We start from the raw sequence: 18,711 nt of genomic DNA on the forward strand, positions 1-18,711 counted from the left end.
CGGGTCCCGGGGCGGCGGCTGCGCTGCGCCCGCCCCGGCGCCGCTCTTTGTCTCAGCGGCTCCCTCCTCCCGCCGCCGGGCGGACGGACGTTGCCGGCCCGGGCGGACCCCGCCGGCCCGGGCGCCGCGAGCCTCCGTGCTGCCGAGTCCTGCGCGCCGCCCGCGCCCGCTCGGCCGCGCGGCTCCGGCCTGACGATCGCGGCGGCGGCGGCGGCGACCCTCCCCCGGCGCGCAGCGCCCGCCTCCTCCGCGCTCTTCCTCCGCCTCCCGCGCTCCTCCCGGGCCGCGCCGTGACACCGCCCAGAGGCTGGCTCAGGCGGCGCGCGGGGCGGGGCGGGGCGGGGCGGGGACCGGGACCCACCTGGGGGCGCCCGGGGCGCCGTCGAGCCCCTGGCCCCGCTCGGGGTCGCGCGGCCGGTCCACACCGGACTCCGGAAGGCGCCGCCTGCGGGGCACCGCGCGAGACGCGTGCGCGGGCGGCCGGGAGAGTCCCCACGCCCGAACCTGCTCGCGCGCGGAGTGGGGGGCAGGGTGGGTGGGGACGAGAGGAAAAATGCCGGCAGCAACTTCCAACCCCCAAGCACGGTCGGGTGGTCTTTGCATCCTCTTTTTTTGTTGTTGGGTTTTTTTGTTGTCTGTCTGTTTGATTCTCTTATCACGACGCGCTCGTTGTTTGGCGGCCGTCCCCTCCCGGAAGCATTCCCATGGCACTCTTAGCCAAGCTGGCCTGGTGTCCATCAGAAAAGTGACTTACATGAAATTGTCATTTCCTCCCAGTAATTGCTTGTGGGCATTTTTATTTATTTGCCTTGAATCTATTTACTTTCCCAACCAGACACGTTTTTTTACTCCATCCTCCCGGACCCCACCACTTCCTAGGGAGAGTAGAGGAAACCTGACCTCCATTGCCTCGCGGGCTCTCAGCCAGATGGTCAGATTCGCCTTGCAAAACTTAGGGGTCTGGATAGGCGTTTATTAAGAGCTCACACTATAACAGCGTAACCCTCCACCCCAGCCATGCTTGGAGTAGTCACTCACCTGTAAGCAAACATGCAAGATTAGAACCCTGGACAAAGAGAAGGACGCATTTCCCTTTCAATCACAAGGATCCAAATGTCGCTTCAATCTCCTTCCCTCATGGTTTCCCAAAGGAAATCCTAATAATCAAATGATTCTGATTTCCTGATAGGGTAGCCCACATCCATGTTAATGAGATTCCATCCTGGGCTGCTTGCTTCTTCATAAGACAGAAACAATTCATCCAAGGTGACCAGGCAGTATTATTGGATTTACTCCACCCCTGACACTACTTAAAAGAAAATACAGAAACACTGGTGACCTGAGGTAGTGTGGCCCTGTAGTCACTTCAGGATTTCACTGTGGGCTTTCTGACCTATGCCGCCTTGTGCAGGTGTTTCTTAACCTTTCTTGAGTTTATCAAATGAAATAATATTTGCCTACCTCCTGTGTAAATTACCTGGCTCACTGCCTCGCAGTAGAGTGGCCTCAGGAGCTCAGTAGGCGGAAGGAGGCGCAGGCATGGAGGACAAGATCAGCACAACTGACACTCTCTTCCTGTTAGGAACTTGGGAAAGACGCTACTTCCAGTCTTCCCTTCGTGCAAATCTCATCTTACTAATATCTAGCTTCACAGTAAGGAAAACCGAATTCTGATCAATAGTCTGGCCCCATTTAAGATACGTTTACTCAAAATAGTATAACTACATAGACCAGTTTTTAATATGTTTGCTTTGAATTGTGGGGTTGGTTGATTGGTTGTTTGTTTTGAGGTAGGGTCTTGCTGTAGCCCAGGCTGACCTGGGATTCACTATGTAGTCTCAGGGTGGCCTTGAACTCGTGGTGATCCTCCTACCTCTGCCTCCCAAGTGCTGAGATTAAAGGCCTGCGCCACCACACCTGGCAGAATCATGGTTTTTACACTCTTTCGCTTACTGAACCTTTGTAAAGTCCCCAGTGACATACTCTAAACTCAACACCCCTTTAAATCTATCCTACCTAGTTTTCAGGCATGGTATTTTTTGCTATTCCCTGAAACTCTTATCATCTTTTCATTTATGTAAAGCAATTGATTCTTGTTTTTGTTGTTGTTGATTGTTTTGTTTTGCTTTGCTTTTTTTCAAGGTAGGGTCTCACTCTAGATCAGGCTGACCTGGAATTCACTATGTAGTCTCTCAGGGTGGCCTTGAACTCACAGTGATCTTGCCACCTCTGCCTCCCAAGTGCTGGGATTAAAGTCGTGTGACACCACGCCGGCTCTTACTGTTCTTTATGACCAGCCTGTCTCTGTCTACCTATCTGGTGTAAGTTCTTCCCTGCCTCTACATGTGGTAGTCCCACATCTTTAAAAGAGTTGGTCATCTTCTGTACTCCCAGTCAAGCAAAAGGCACAGCGAAGCCCCAGCCTGTCTGCAGTTCCGGAAGGCTAGCCAGTTCTTTTAAGGTCACCCACACCCGATGAAACTGATCTCCTTCCAAACCAGCTCTTCTTCCCACAGACTCTACATCAGCTCCCAGGAGAAAGCAGTGGGCTCTTCCTGCACGTCTGCAAGTCCCCTACCTTCCTGGACAGGAAGCAGAGGGCACTAGGTGACTGCAGGACGCCCTTCCGTGGAAACTGCATGGCTCTGAATGTTCACGATTCTTAACCATCACTGCAGTTGTGCTTTCCTTTCTGTTTCCAGAGCTGGCATCGTAATGTTTACATCAGACTTAGTAGTACTTACAGTGAAAATATACTGTTTTCTTGACACCTGTCCACTCCAATTCACACGCAGAAGTCTCACCCCTGTTTTACAGCTGCACAAACCAAAGCAGTAATTGAAAGAAAGAGCTAGGGCAGGAGTACACGTAGCTGCCTCCACAGCACTTGCTCTTCCCAGCACCTACTGTATAGCGTGGTGGTACCCCATGTCTTCCCCTCCTCCACATTTGTACTGAGGGCAAGGGAGCCTTTCTAGGTGCTAGGTAGGCAATAACTCAGGAGCTAGGGTGCCAGACACTCATGGTCACACAGAGCTTCCAATGGGTTAGTGGCCTCTGGTTTCTTCTCATATGGATTCCTTCAGATGAAGCCCACAGACCAGAGGATAAAGATCAGAAAAAGATTTAAAGATTATAGAGCTTTAAAAGAGGGAAAGAATGCTGAGTTCTTGTCCAAAAAGAGTTCCAGAAAATAGGAAATCCTAAACAGAGACCCAAATTGGCCTCCTCATGGAAGTTTACAGGATGGGGCTGAACTGGTAGGCCCAGCACTGACTGTCGTTGTCCAGGTGCTGCCACGCTTCCAGGAAGGGGACTGATCTCATCTCTGCACTTTCTTTCCTTGGAAAGAAAGAGAGAAAGGAAAACCAGATTCTTCCCTTACATCCCTGGCCTTGAGCAATATGGAGACTGCAAGAACTCCCTTAGCAGGGAGAGATAACGACCCAGATTCTCCCCCTATGGGCTCAAGGACATTCCTCGAGTTTTAGAGGCCCCATCACCCCTAAATTATCTCAATACTGGGGATCAGCATCATCCTAACCTTCCTAAAAATTCTTCCCACCTATGCTCCTTCCTTGCTGAAGAATTTCATGGCTCCCATGACCAGCCACAGTGTCCTATCAAAAGTGTTCTCTTCTCTTGGCAGAAAACTGGAGCATTTGTTCCTGGGAAAGCTGAAGAATTAGCCCTCATGGTGATCCTCCTACCTCTGCCTCCTGAGTACTGAGATTAAAGGCGTGTGCCACCATGCCCACGCCTGGCTTGCACTGGCATTTGTTAGAGAGGAAATAACCAACTAGGGTGGAGAGGATGGGTGGGGAAATGGAGAGACTCAATAGGGTTCAGCAGCTAATTGTGTATGGGTGGTCAAAGAATGGAAGGGTCAATTCTAACCTGAGTATTTGGATGCTGGTAACTCTAAAATTAATGGTTCTGGTTTCTGGAATATAAAGATCAGGGAAATTGTGCTGTGAAGTATAAGTGATTTTGTACGCCCCATTATATTTAATAAATATGCATTGCTAACTTCCTGCACAGAGTACTCTCCAGGAGGATAGGTGAGTCACATTTCCTGCCCTCAAGTGACTTTCTGTTAAAAAAAAGAAAAAAATTACCCATGCTGCCTTAAATATAAGCCCTCTAGGGCTGGAGAGATGGCTTAGCAGTTAAGCGCTTGCCTGTGAAGCCTAAGGACCCCGGTTCGAGGCTCGGTTCCCCAGGTCCCACGTTAGCCAGATGCACAAGGGGGCACACGCATCTGGAGTTCGTTTGCAGAGGCTGGAAGCCCTGGCGCACCCATTCTCTCTCTCTCCTTCTGTCTGTCTTTCTCTCTGTGTCTGTCGCTCTCAAATAAATAAATAAAAAATTTTTTAAAATATATAAGCCCTCTAATTGTGCCATCCATCTTAGCATTGATCTAAACACCTGAGGGGGCTTGAGAGAGGGTCCAACACTTAAGGTGCTTGACTGCAAAGCTTGAGGATCCTGGTTCAAATCCCCAGTACCCAAATAAAGCCAGATGCACAAGGGGGTATGAGTCTGGAGTTCATTTGCAGTGGCTGGAAGCTCTAGTATGACCATTCTCTCTCTCTCTCCCCCGCCCCACCACCCTCTTTTTCTGTCTCTCTTAAAATAATAAATAAATAAAATCTTCCAAAAGGAACTGTCACAAAAATAAATAAGCACTCTGAAGGCAGGGATGAAGGCTGATTTTCTTGCATAGCTCCTGGATCTTCCTATGTGTACAGGACAGAACAGTTTGTCAGTCTTTCCTAGTGGATAGAAATTCCACTCTTAACAGTGAAAAGGGGAGCAAAGAATTAGAAATATTACTGATGAGAATTAAAAAAGGTCAAAAGATTTTCCAAAGGAATACTGGTAAATATGTACATGTAGGAAGGGACAGTCACATGAATCTTAAGGTGACATGGTGACTTATGACCCCAATGGATTATATAATTTTTTAAATGACAAGGGGAAAGACTAAGAAACTATAGAATTGACTATTATTAGGGCAAAAAGGAATGTCTGTGAGTTCAAAACTAACATGTCTTTCAGTATATATTTTTGTCAAACATTTGTTGTGATAGTAAACATTATATATCATAACTTGAAGGCTAATTTACTCTGAAAAATAAAAGTGATCAAAATTAAATTATTTTGGATGTGGAAAGCAGGGCAAAATTCATTTCAGATAGGAACAGTTTGGAAAGAGCTCTGTAGCATTAGAAAGGCTAGGAGGATTTTATTCAAATTTCCATTTTGAAATCCGCCTTCAGGTTAACATTACATATGAGACATTTCTGTTAGCTGTAATCAGTCCTCAATTAATCAGAGTTCCCTGGAAGGGCTGTTCTGAGAAATTATATTTTCATATTGGTTAAAGATTAACCAAAAAGTTCTGTTAGCTAGAACCTAAGTTGAAAGTTTAAAAATAGATCCATTACTCTGGCTGGTAAATCCAAGGCCCAGAGTTGGGTTGCCCCCCACCACCACAGTGAGCTGTTGGCCAGGGAGACCTATAAGGTCCCCCAAACAATGTAGGACATTATCAAAACACTTGATCACCTACCATAGCTAAAAGGTAAGACCCTATTGCTAAAAGACACCATAGGCTGTGGTCATAGACCCTCGAAGTATCATGTTGGAACTAAATGGACATCTAGCTCCCTCTTGGCCTACTGGTCTCATAGTGTTAGAAAGCTCTAGGGGAGCCACTGGAGAACAATAGTCATTAGCAGCATGAATAAGCAGGGGACCTTGTAGACTATGACATCAACCAGCCAAACAAGAAGTACACACTTGTGCAATAGTGGCACGCAGCCTCTGTGAGTAAACAACTGTTCTCTCATTGGACATGAGGCCCGCTCAGTGGGAGAGAACTTGGTACTGGAAACCAAGTCAGAACCCCATGATCAGGAAACCCAGCGGAGCCCCCACTGTTCTCTGGAAAAGAATGGGCTTGGGCACCAAAAAGTCTCTCAAATAACCTTGCATACCCCCTTTAACCCAAGCCACTCTCACTGTTGGTTGAAGAATCTGTTTTAGTTTACAGATAGCAAAGAAAACAGAAGAGAGTCAAGATCCATTGATAAGATAAGAATATAACCGACTGCCTACTATGAGACAAATATCACCTCTACCATATCTGCCAGGGCCCAGGAGAAAATGCAAAGGAACCAGTGACATGAATACTACTGTTACTGCTAGCCTGACAGCCAGCTCCAGGGCAATAGTGACCAACACAGTGAATAATTAAAACCTATCAAAGCAGAAATCCAGAGGCTTAAGAGAACTCAACACTAAGTCAGACTGCCAACAGGCCTGCCGTGGCTCAGGGAACATTGCCAAAAAAGGGGCAGAAAGTAAGAGCCAGAGTGAGTAGGACTCCTCAGCCATGGTACCCCACTACCCCACAGGGACTGACTGAGGCCTTCATGATCCCACAGTGAATACCGTACCACGACTGAGGTGGGCCTCAGGATAACAGGAGTAGGAACAAGTGTATGAGTGCAGCTTGTTATAATATATACAAAATAATTTTTAAAATATTTCCTATTGACCTACAATTCAAATAAAAGAAAACTTCATCCATTTCAAGCCGATAGTGTACCCTAGGAGCAATGGTATAGTGAGGAAAGGAGTCCTTCTCTGATGTGGGTGATCCTCTGTGTCTGGGAGTGTTCTCCCTCATTCTCCCGAGGAGCTCACTGTACAGCAGTGTTGGATCTGCTTGAAATCAGAGGCATGTGAAAAGACTGCTTTTGAAAGAGTTAACAAAATTAAGCAGGTGGGGTGAATCATGCCTGTCACCTCAGCACGTGAGAGGTTGAGGACTGTGGTTTCCAGGCTGCCCTGGGCTACCTAGCAAGACTGCCCCCCCAAAAAATCACAAATAAAACAAAAAGTTAATAAAGTCCACTTATTTCTCTACAGTTGGTATTTTTTCAAAAGTATTGAAAAAGTTCCTTTGAAAGAAGATTCTAGTTAGTCAAAAGAATGTTTATTTCTTGCCAGCATGCATATCTTTAAGAGAGATGACTTCTGCACTGGAAACACCAGCCAGAGTACTCACCAATGGCCTGGCACCTTGATTGGCCCCATTCTTCTCTAAAGAACAAATAAGTTAGTGGGAAGGTGTGATTTAGCGATGCTGTGATGTGGCCTTTTCCCACTTTGCTGAGTGCAGTGCCTGCCCCAGAGCAATGACAGCTAATCCGGTGGAAAGTTTCTAATTGCAGATGTGCTGTTTGAGAATAATTGTATAGTGTTTATTGCCTGGTTATCTGGACCCTCCCCACTAGACAGCATTATGTATTCACTGAGATTCAGCAAGTTCTCTCTCTTTCATCAGTGTTCCTCTTACTCTCTGAACCTCTACAGGGCACATAGCCAAAAACGACTTATTTTCTAGTTATTTATGTCTTTTGATAGTCCAGGATCACATGCTGATGAGAGGCAAAAATGATTTCTTTGGATCTCAGGAGTATCTTATTAACCTTGCACAAAAAGTTGGAACTTAATAATATTTTTTGAAGGGAAAATGTGAAACAAAAACCAACTATTGAGGAATGCTTTTGTGTTGTTATTATTGTTTGGGGTTTTTTTGAAATAGGATTTTACTATGAAGTATTGGCTGGTCACAAACTCATAATCCTCCTATCTCAGCCTTCTGAGTGCTGGAATTATAGACATGTCAAGCAAAACATCAATTTGCTATTTATTTATTTAAAAGAGGAGAGAGAGAGAGAAAAGAGAGAGGATGGGTGTGTGAAGGCCTCATGCCTCTGCCAACAAACACCAGACACATGCACCACCAGCTGTGTGCATCCAGCTCTACATAAGTATGGGGGAATAAAACCCAGGCTTCAGGCTTTGCAAGCAAGTACTTTTAACCACTGAGCCATCTCTCCAGCCCCCAAATATCAATTGTAAATGTAAATACATTTAGATATGTAGTGCAGATTAAAAATCAGTATTCTGAAAAACCTGAAACATTTCCAACACCACAACAATGCTATAAATTCCGCACCCAACTTCATAAGACAAGTCACAGTAAAAATTCAAACACTAATAATATTGTATACTACTACCTTGGAGCTCTTAGTATAAGTATTTGTGATACACAGATGTGTGTGTATTTAGATTTAGATCCCTTCCCATGACAACTCATTATATGCACAAAGATATCCCAAAATCCAAAAATTCAAGGTCCTGGTCCTAAGAATTTTGGACAATGGAGGTTCAACTTGTGTTATAAGTTCTTATTAACACTTTAGTTATAACACTCCCTGTGTCCTTCCTCTTAGCAAGCATATTGTCAAACCCTTATACCCAGTGGGTGAAGGAGAGATGCAGATAGCCATTTTATAGATAGACACACATTCAAACTTCTCTCAAGACACATTTACAAGTGGCTGTCCTTCTTTTCATGGTCTCTCCAATGGTTATGTAATATTGGTTGAAAAGGTGTCAGAGCCACACAACAAAGAAGAATTACAAATGGCACTCATTTCAATATCCTACTGAGTCAATTTTTGCTGAATTCTTTTTTTTTTTTTCGAGGTAGGGTCTCACTCTATCCCAAGCTGACCTGGAATTCACTATGAAGTCTCAGGTGGCCTCGAACTCACGGCAATCCTCCCACCTCTGCCTCCCGAGTGCTGGGATTAAACGCGTGCACCACCATGCCCGGCTATTTTTGCCGAATTCTTAAAGTTACTGATTCTTCTGTTTTTTGTTTGTCTTTTGTTTTTTGAGGTAGGATCTCACTGTAACCCAAGCTGACCTGAAATTCACCCTGTAGTCTCAGTTTGAAATCTTGACACTCCTCCTACCTCTGCCTTCCAAGTACTGGGATTAAAGTCATGCACCACCATGCCTGGCTTCTTCCTCATTTGTGTTACTTTGTTTAATGCATTGGATGCCCAGCTAATCTAGGGACCATGAGGAAAGTAAGGTATCAGGCTGGGCTGGCACCCTCTCTTACATTGACTCAGATCCAAGCAAAACACATTGCTTGCCCACTCAGAACCAACGCAGAAAGGGCGCTAGTTCCTAGTGCTGTGTAAAAAAATCACCACAGAATTAGGAGCCTATACAATCAAATGTTTTATAAATCACTTTGCCTCTCTCCACCGCATTTCTGCTGTCCATAGACTCCATGGGGCAATCAATTTCTTTGCCTTTTCCAATTTCTAGAAACAACTTGCATCCCTTGGCTGTTAGTCACTTCCCTATCTCCAAAGCCAGAAATGGTATTTCTTTCTAAGTCCAAGTCTCTTGTTTCTTCTTTCAAGTCCCTTCTAGGCAGAAAAGGCTGTCATCTCAAGAACCACATGATTACAGCAGGCTTCTTGGAGAAGCCAGTCATCTCTATACCTCAAAGCTCATATCAAACTCACCTCAGCCAAATACTTTTGCCAAGTATGGTGATATAGTTACAGGTTCAGGGATTAGGAATTGTGACCTTTGAAGGGTCACAATTCCAGGATATTTATCATAGAACAAACTAATGCTGGAGGAACTTCAGAGAGAACTTAAGGCAAGATGAGGACGCTGTGTGCTCAGGAGAGAGGGTCAGAAGTGTGTTGTCTCAGGCATATGGTGGCAATGAACTTCTAAGTTAAATGAAAGGACATCTTAAAGGGAGTGCTTCCTGGAACCTCATGCTCCACAGCATTATGGAATAGGTGAGTGAGGATGTGTTCTTTGCTCTCTTTCAGGAAGTCTACCCACCATCCATAGTTATACATCCTGCCTCAAAGCTTCTTGGAGCACCTTTAGCAAGGAAGCATCACAAGTAAAAAAGATGTTAGATCTAACCACAAAATTACTGGAAATGCAAAAGACAGAGAACAAGTCCAGCTATATTAGGAATTCAATGAGCAAAGTCTAGATGGTTAGGACATTGAAGGAAAAAAGGCCTATCTCTTTCCACCAATATCGCTAAGAAAGTAGAAAGAGATGATAATGGAAACTTACCAGTTAAAAAACATCAACATTGACATTAGCTACACTTGTGTAACAGTAAATTGTCATAATTAGCTACACACACTTCTGGACCAAAATAAAAAGAGAAAGAGCTGTCTCTGGGGAAGAAGATGGAGCTCAAGAGGTAGCTTTTGAGTTTCCCATAAAGGACTATGGCTATAAGAGCATGCGTGGGTCAGCCTTTCCTTAATGCTGCAGGACAGAAGACTGAGTATACATAAAGAAAATGGGTTTGTTTTGGTTCATAGTTCTGGTCCAAGGTTGACGAGCCACATTAGTGGTGGCTCTATTGCTAGCAGAGTACTGAGGTGTCTCAGGACACCACATGGCAAGAGATAAGGCAACATGTATGTGTGTCTTGTGGTCTCTATCCCTTTTCTTGCAAAGCTACTGGGATTCAATCATGGGCCTCTAAACATTACTCAGAGACTCTTTCTTAAACACTGGTCAGATCAAGCCTCTATCCCCTTAATACCTCACAATGGAGGTTAGATTTCAATGCAGGAACTATAGAGGACACACTCAAACCACATACAGACCACAGCAGGTTGTTTGAGCCACAATAGTTCATTTGACTAAACACTTTACGTGGTTTTCTATAGATGTGCTGTTGTATTGATACAATAGGAGATTGGACATAGGACAAATGCAGACAGCTATGGGGACAGACAGCTGTGCGGGTCATGATCTAGGGGTTACATGTGACTGGTAGCCTATCCCCATGGTGGTCACCATAGAAATGGGAAGAGAGGCATGTGTATTGTCCAAGCAACACTTGACAGGAGTCAGTGATTAGATCCACATTGAGGCCAAAAGAGGGGTGTGTGTTCTGTTGTTCTCTTTTCCCTAGAAGTAGTACAAGTGCTGGGCATGGTGGCGCATGCCTTTAATCCCAGAACTCAGGGGGCAGAGGTAGGAGGATCGCCATGAGTTCAAGGCCACCCTGAGACTACAGAGTTAATTCCAGGTCAGCCTGGACCAGAGTGAGACCCTACCTCAAAAAACCAAAAAAAAAAAAAAAAAAAAAAGAAGTAGTACAAGAAGAACCCACCCTGACCTATGGAGACCCAGCTTCATGGTTTGCCACTTGAGCCCACTCTGTCTCCACAGGAGTCCTTCAGCAGCTTTACCGGATGTCTTGACCTGGGTTTCCCGATGTGGAGAGCCTGTGGAACAAGAGCATCCATGCAAGGAATGTGTTGGAGGAGAGACACTGTGAACTGCAAGAGGACTGAGGGGCTGGAAAGTGCTGGGCATGGTGGAGCTTGCCTGTCATCTCAACACCCACGAGGCTAAGACAGCAAGATTCTACAGAGCAGGTTAAAGCTTCGCCTGGGCTATATAATGAGATGTGTCTCACAGAAAAGGGGGCAGCTAGGGGCTAGAGTTCTGTGATGTAGTGCTTGTCTGGCGTGTGCATGACCCTGGGTTCTAGTCCCAGCTCCATTTTTATTTATATGCAAGAGAGAGAGAGAGAGAGAGAGAGAGAGAGAATTGGCACAAGTCAGAGCCTTAGCCACTGCAAATGAACTTCAGACATGTGTGCCACCTTGTACACATGTGTCACCTTGTACATCTGGCTTATGTGGGTTCAGGAGAGTCGAACCTGGGTCCTTAGGCTTCATAGGCAAGCACCTTAACCATTAAGCCACCTCTCCAGTCCCTGTAATTTTTTTGTTGATGTTGCTATTAAAGCTGGCCAAGTGTGAAATTCACAGTTAGGGAAATCCTACCCTTGACACTGGAACAACTTCCTCACTGCCTCCATAGCTCCCATGCTTTTCCTCTTTTTTTTTTTTTTTTTCCTTCATGGGTTTCTTCAGGATGTGAGTCCAGAAACCATCTGAGCATCAGTTGAGAAGAGAAGAAAAACTGCATCTTCCTTCATTAAAGGAAATGGTCCCCTGCAGCCATCACATTTTCAGACAAACCTATAATTTCCAAAAACTTTTGAAGTGAGCTCTGCATGGGCTAAAGGTGAGGGTCTCCACTTGAGACCCTCATATCATGTCTGAGTGTCCCATGCTGCTGATGCAGAGCAGGGAGACAGTTTGGAAGGGAGACTAGAAGCTAGCTGGAGACCAATATCAAAGTCCACGGTCCTTCTCAGGCCCCTGCCCTCAGACCCCATGGCACCTTGTCTGAAAGCACCAGCCCTCACCCTTTGTAACCCAGACTGCTTTAAACTTCTAAACAAACCTTTGGATTCATATAACCTGCTGCACACATGTTTCTAATGTGCTGTGCCTTACACTCTGAAACCTCTAAATGCTTGTTATTTATAGATGCTTTCGAAAAATAGCATAAAAAATAACTAGCAGAGGGCACTTCAGTAACTTATCTTTCCTATGCAGTTAATATGAACACAGGACAAAAATGGGATATTGTTGATGAATTCAGTCTAAAAGCTATACTAATTTATAAACCAAGATGACCTTGGGAAAGACAGCATGTTGTTTAATTCAGATTACTGACAATGCCGTCAACACTCTCCATGCTCTCCCTATGGGTGATGAGCACCATTATTAGACAGGCCTTTCTTTCCTCACATGTCCATGGCTGCCCATCTCTAAACTTGTTGTCCTCACTGAGGCCTCCTTTGACCACAGGAAGGTGCATGGCCCTCAGAGAGCATGGTAGGGAAGTCCCTGAGAATAATGTAACCACAGGAGAAGGTTTTATTTTAATGTTTTTTATTTAATTAATTTATTTATTTGAGAGTGACAGACAGAGACAGAAAGAGGCAGAGAGAGAGAGAGAGAATGGGCATGCCAGGGCCTTCAGCCACTGCAAATGAACTCCAGATGCTGTGCGCCCCCTTGTGCATCTGGCTAATGTGGGTCCTGGGGAACTGAGTCTCGAACCGGGGTCCTTAGGCTTCGCAGGCAAGTGCTTAACCGCTAAGCCATCTCTCCAGCCCACAGGAGAAGTTTTTCTGTTGGTGGCTACCCAGCTTCTTCATCCATCCTTCATGTGGCAACTATGAGGTATATTCTGTGGTCTCTCACAGGCTTCCCAAGTAGGACTGATCCCAATTGCTTACAGCTGGGACTCTGGCTATATTTTGTCCTTCCCTTTCTCATCTCTTACTCCCTGGTACTTCCTAGGCCACCTGCTGTATTAATTTGCATGGGCAGCCGTTATACAGCACCACTGAGTAAGGAGCTTAAACAACTTTTTGTCTCACACTTCTGGAGACTAAAGTCCAAGATAAGGTGTTGGTAGGGTTGGTCCCTACTGAGCCCTCTCCTGGCTGAGTCCTCATGTGACCTTTCCTCTGTGCATACATGTCTCGTCCCTGGTATTTCTTCTTTTTCATACAACAACATGAGCCCTATTTGAGTAGAGTCCACCTTTATGAGTGTATTGAACTTCAGTCATCTCCTTAAAGACTCTATCTCTGGTTGTAGTCACCTTGGAGGAGGACTTCAATATATGAGTTTGATGAGTACTTGGGTTGGTTGTGAAGGTTCCCTACAGATTCATGTGTTTGCACACCTGGTCCCCAGCTGGTGGTGCTGGCATGAAAAGTTGTGGCACCTTTGAGGCTGTGGCCTTGCTAGCAGACATAGCTTGCTGGGGATAGACCACGAAGGTGTTCTCTGCTTCTGTTTCCAGCCAGAGTTTTCTACTTCTTTATCTGTCACTATGTGAGTGATCTAGGCCCCAAGCCTCTGCTGCCTTGAATGGGCACTGCCAGCTACCATGCCTTCCCCATCCCCATGATATCCTGACCCTGAGCCAGGCTAGACCTTTACAAATTCTCCCATCATGGTCATCTTCAATTTGGGGCTCATCTCACTCACCGTGTTGGGTCCCAGAATCAAGCTTGGGTTGGAGCAAAGCTCACTTCTTGGATATGCCTGAACTGCTATTTTTCAAGCATATGCAGTACTGTGGTGGTGAATAAAATGAAAATTCATTTTACAGGGCTACTGTATTCATTGCAGCTTTTTATTTTTAATCAGAAGATATTTAAGCTACAACCTCTAACACATGGTATTCGCCAAAACCTATTGTTTACATAAGAAGGGGTCTCCCAAAAGGTTTTGAAGTCATTGTTCTTCTCTGTAATCAAGATCCATGTCTACTACCTCAGCTGAGTCTCCTTGGCCAGGGCCTCAGAACAGAATCTGTAACCCACCTCCTGGGACAGCCCCTTCTGCCTTGGAGTATCCTAGGGCAGAGTTGCTGGTGCCTGTGGCTCTTTGTCCTGGCTGTTCTCTCCCCTGCTCCCTCCTCTCTGTTTTGCTGTCCTCTCCAGCCACTATTTTTCATTCTGTTCAGGTAGGTTTCCTCCTTGGCTTAATCATGTCCTTCTGCATTCTTTGCCCCTTTCTGTAATCCCATTTCAGGAAACAGCCATCTGAACTCCATCTGCATATACATTGGCAGCTTTGCAGACCTTCTGATGTGGAGGTACAGAAGGAAACCAGGGCAGGTTCTGGTAGTTTTTTATAATTCCATACATGTATATGTCGTATTTAGAGCACATATACTCCTTACCCTCTAGACCACCCTCTCACTACAGGTGAACCCCTCCATCACTGCTGAAGGAAACGACTACCCTTCCCCCAGCACCCATGAGCTGCTGTTAGCTCCTCAGGAGGGATGCTGATTTTAACAAGTGCTTAGCCCAGGGGAGTAAATGCAGCTAGTGCCACCCTCCTTGCACTGCAGTTCCCACATGTACCTACTGTCCTGTGGCCCCATCTGAAACTCTCTCTGCCCAACACAGTTTAGCAGAGTGCATCACAGAAATGTGGGACATCTGTACCTCCCAGGATTGTCTCAACAAAGGTCTGATGGGATATGATGCTTGATACATATTCTAACTCCCTCCTCCTGCCTTGAGTAACTAAGATGTATAGTCCACACTGGTCCAGACTTTCCCAGTAGAGTTAAAAGTTAGGTATTCTCACTAGTTACCTGCTTGATAACAAACCTTTGATTTTCCCTCTATTCTTTCTCTACATCTCTCCTGTACTTGACCGGCAATGTTTCCTGGGATTCCTTCCCAAAAGACCTTCTTGGAGTCTATGCTTTGTCTACGCTTTGTCTCAGAAATCACTTATGAAGGAAATCACTTATGGAGGAACCCGAATGAAGATATGCTCTGAAAAGCTAGTTACTCTTATGCAGTTTAAACCATTCATTTCTAAATGAGAGAGTATATTTTAGCTGTTGTCTAGGAACACTTGAATTTGCAATTCTATTACTTAAAATTGACATTTGAATTGCTGGGATCCAGTAGGCTAGTTCTCTGTGCCTCAGTTTCTTTATTATAAAGCAAGGGTTTGTACCAGAACAGTGGTTTTCCTCAAATAGTATTCCTCTGAAATACTTGAAGGATTCTCCAGGCAAAAGTGAAATTTGAAAATGAAAAGGCATTTATAAAGTAATTCACATTAAATTATGAAATTGCAGGTGATGGGGAAGAAAACACCATTGACAGTTGTGAGATGGTTCTCCACAGAGCACTTATGTTTTCACACATCTTAAGGCAGATGCATTGGGAACCTTTCTTCCAGACTGACTTTTAAAAATATTGTACAGGATTAGGATGTTTCTCAGCTGGGAGAGTGCTTGTATGGCATGCAAATAGGCCTACGTTTAATCCTTAGCCCCACATAAAAGTAGTTTGGTGGTATGTGCCTATACTCCCAGCACCTGGCATGTGGAAGAAAAGTATCAGAAGTTCAATGCCATTTTCCTCCACATAGTAAGTTTGAGGTCCACTTGGGATACATAAGCTCCTCTCTCCCTCCCTCCCCCCCGACACACACACAAACACACACACATGACAGCAAAGAGCCTTGGGAAACAGGTGATACCCCCAAATCACCAATGCTGGCTAAATGCACTGTCAAATGTAATAAAAATAAGCTTTCTCTCTAGTGTGATGGTTGTACAAGCTGAATCATTTCAGTCCATTAAACTTATTAGTAAAGGGGACTGGAGAGATGACTCAGCAGTTAAGGCACTTACCTACAAAGCCAAAGGACCTCAGTTCAATTCCCTATGACCCACATAAGCCAGATGCACAAAGGGCACATGTGTCTGGAGTTTGTTTGCAGTTGCTAGAGGCCCTGCCATGCCCATTCTCCCTCTCTCTGTATCTCTCCCTCTCTCTGCCTCTTTCTCTCTATCAAATAAATAAATAAAAATAAAGTTTTTTAAAAATTAAAAAAAATTAATAGTAAAGTTCTCTGAGCTCTGGTTTCCTCAGGGGTGATATAAAACCCTGGACATCTACATAGACCACTCTGTATTACCTCATGCCACTCAAGACGCCTGGCAGTCAATGCAAATATAAAGCTCACATTACTTGTAATGTGAGTACTAAAGCCCTCTGTCTGTTATTCAGTAATCTTGTGTCTTCATCCCAACATTGATGGAACTATGGGACATTCACTCTGTAAATTCAAGTCAAACAAAAATTCAGCCAGTTTCTCAATGTCATGATCCCCCTGTTACAGCTGGAATACCGCAGGTATGTACCACCATGTCTCATTTCTGTTCTACACACATTTTAGACAGAAAAAGATATCATTATATAAAACATTAGTTACAAACCTATTAGGAGAAGGAAAATTTAAAAGATCAGGACATAACACATTAGAAATAATTATATTGAATTGTAGCAGTGGTTAAAAATATGCAAGCTTGGGCTGGAGAGATGGCTTAGTGGTTAAGCACTTACTGTGAAGCCTAAGGACCCTGGTTCAAGGCTCGATTCCCCAGGACCCACCTTAGCCAGATGCACAAGGGGGCATATGCGTCTGGAGTTCGTTTGCAGTGGCTGGAGGCCCTGGTGCACCCATTTTCTCTCCCTATCTGCTTCTTTCTCTCTCTTTGTCGCTCTCAAATAAATAAATAAAAATGAACAAAAATATGCAATGTATTCATACAAAAATTATTGCCAGCTGGGCGTGGTGGCACACGCCTTTAGTCCCAGCACTCAGGACACAGAAGTAGGAGGACCCCTTTGTGTTTGAGACCACCCTGAAACTACATAGTAAATTCCAGATCAGCCTGGGCTCAAGTTAGATCCTACCTCAAAAAACAAAACTAAACAAAAATATAAAACTCTCTTTATTATGGATATAATTTTTTTCAAGGCAGAGTCTTGCTCTAGCCCAGGCTGACCTGGAATACACTATGTAGTCTCAGGCTGGCATTGAACTCACAGCAACCCTCCTACCTCTGTCTCCCTAGTACTGGGATTCAAGGCATGTGCCACCATGCCTGGCAACACTCACTTTTTATACTGGAGTTCACTGGTTATACTGATGTAATGAACCAGTGCAGTTACTTCACCTGAGACAAACATGACTATTGGGTAATAGATGCACTTTTAGTGAAAATTCCTAAGGACAGCATGGCTACATCAGTATGCCATCTTAGTGATACTTCTAAAGGACTAACTTTGGCAGTGTGAGGTCCCTATGTTACTAGGACTAATATTACAACTAAAATGTCATCAATGAAACAGATAAGCAATATAAAGTTTGTGGCCAATATGTAAAGCAAAGGAAATTAGACTCTTCAGAAACATTATGTTGTTAGCAAACCATACACTGTGTATTATTACTACATCTGAATGTTAAACAAATATGGTTTATATTTTATATGGCCTGAATATAACATTTGAAAAGTATCTTCTTCACAATGGTTCAATAAAACTTGACACATGTATTTTTTTTTTCTTTCTTTCTTTCTTTCTTTCTTTTTTTTTTGAGGTAGGGTCTCACTCTAGTGCAGGCTGACCTGGAATTCACTATGAAGACTCAGGGTGGCCTCAAACTCATGGCAATCCTCCTACCTCTGACTCCTGAGTGCTGGGATTAATGGTGTATGCCACCACGCCAGGCTTTGACACAGGTATTTAACCATAATTTAGCAGCTATCACATGAGACATAGCAGTATTTATATGCCATTGTTCAACACAAAATTTCTTACTATTTTTCCATCAAGTCTCTGAGTTAGGCTGGGTGTGGTGTTGCGAACTTGTACTCCTACCAAAGGGGAGGCTGAAGCTAGTGGATCAGGAGTTTGAGGTCAGCATGTTCAAGACCAGCCTGAGACACATAGTGAGAACCTGCCTCAAAAAGATCATTGTGTATAAATTAGCTTAATTGACAGGCACCGTAGATTACAAGGTAGCCTGCTTTTGACTCTGTTAACATTACTGTACAAATATTCCAAAAGGGATATGGAGCCCTCTTGCTGTCCGTATGTCCTTATCCCTACATTATTGTATATATATATTAATGTTATCAATGAATTTCATTATGAGTAAATGTTATGAATTTTAAAGTATAAAATAAATTTATGCTAAAATAATATAATTTCTATTATGCATAATATAACTCTAACATGTTGATTTTGTAAACGTGTCTGTATTATGCTCGCTTCGGCAGCACATGTACTAAAATTGGAATGATACAGAGATTAGCATGGCCCCTGAACAAGGATGACACACAAATGTGTGAAGCATTCCAGTGCCAGGGTGAAGGAGACAGACACTGAGGATACTCAGCACATATGAAAGCTGAAATCCAGAAACTCCTGAGAGCTTTTCACTGGAGGGGTTGGGTCAGGGAATTTTGTAGAAAAGGGGGCAGAAAGCCGGAAAGAGCTACAGGTTGGGATGTCATTCCCAGAGGCATTACTCTCCTCCCAAAGGACTAACTGCTGCTCTCATAACTCAT

General features: G+C 44.4%; 1 non-coding gene across 1 annotated transcript; it reads left to right on the plus strand.

Moving 5' to 3' along the window:
* The first annotated feature begins 18,404 nt into the window (after nt 1–18,404).
* On the plus strand, nt 18,405–18,508 carry LOC123460457. The gene has a single exon (XR_006637016.1). It is a non-coding gene; the product is annotated as a U6 spliceosomal RNA (small nuclear RNA).
* The last annotated feature ends 203 nt before the right edge of the window (nt 18,509–18,711 follow it).

The sequence above is a fragment of the Jaculus jaculus genome, chromosome 4, assembly GCF_020740685.1.
Source record: "Jaculus jaculus isolate mJacJac1 chromosome 4, mJacJac1.mat.Y.cur, whole genome shotgun sequence".
Classification (NCBI taxonomy): domain Eukaryota; kingdom Metazoa; phylum Chordata; class Mammalia; order Rodentia; family Dipodidae; genus Jaculus; species Jaculus jaculus.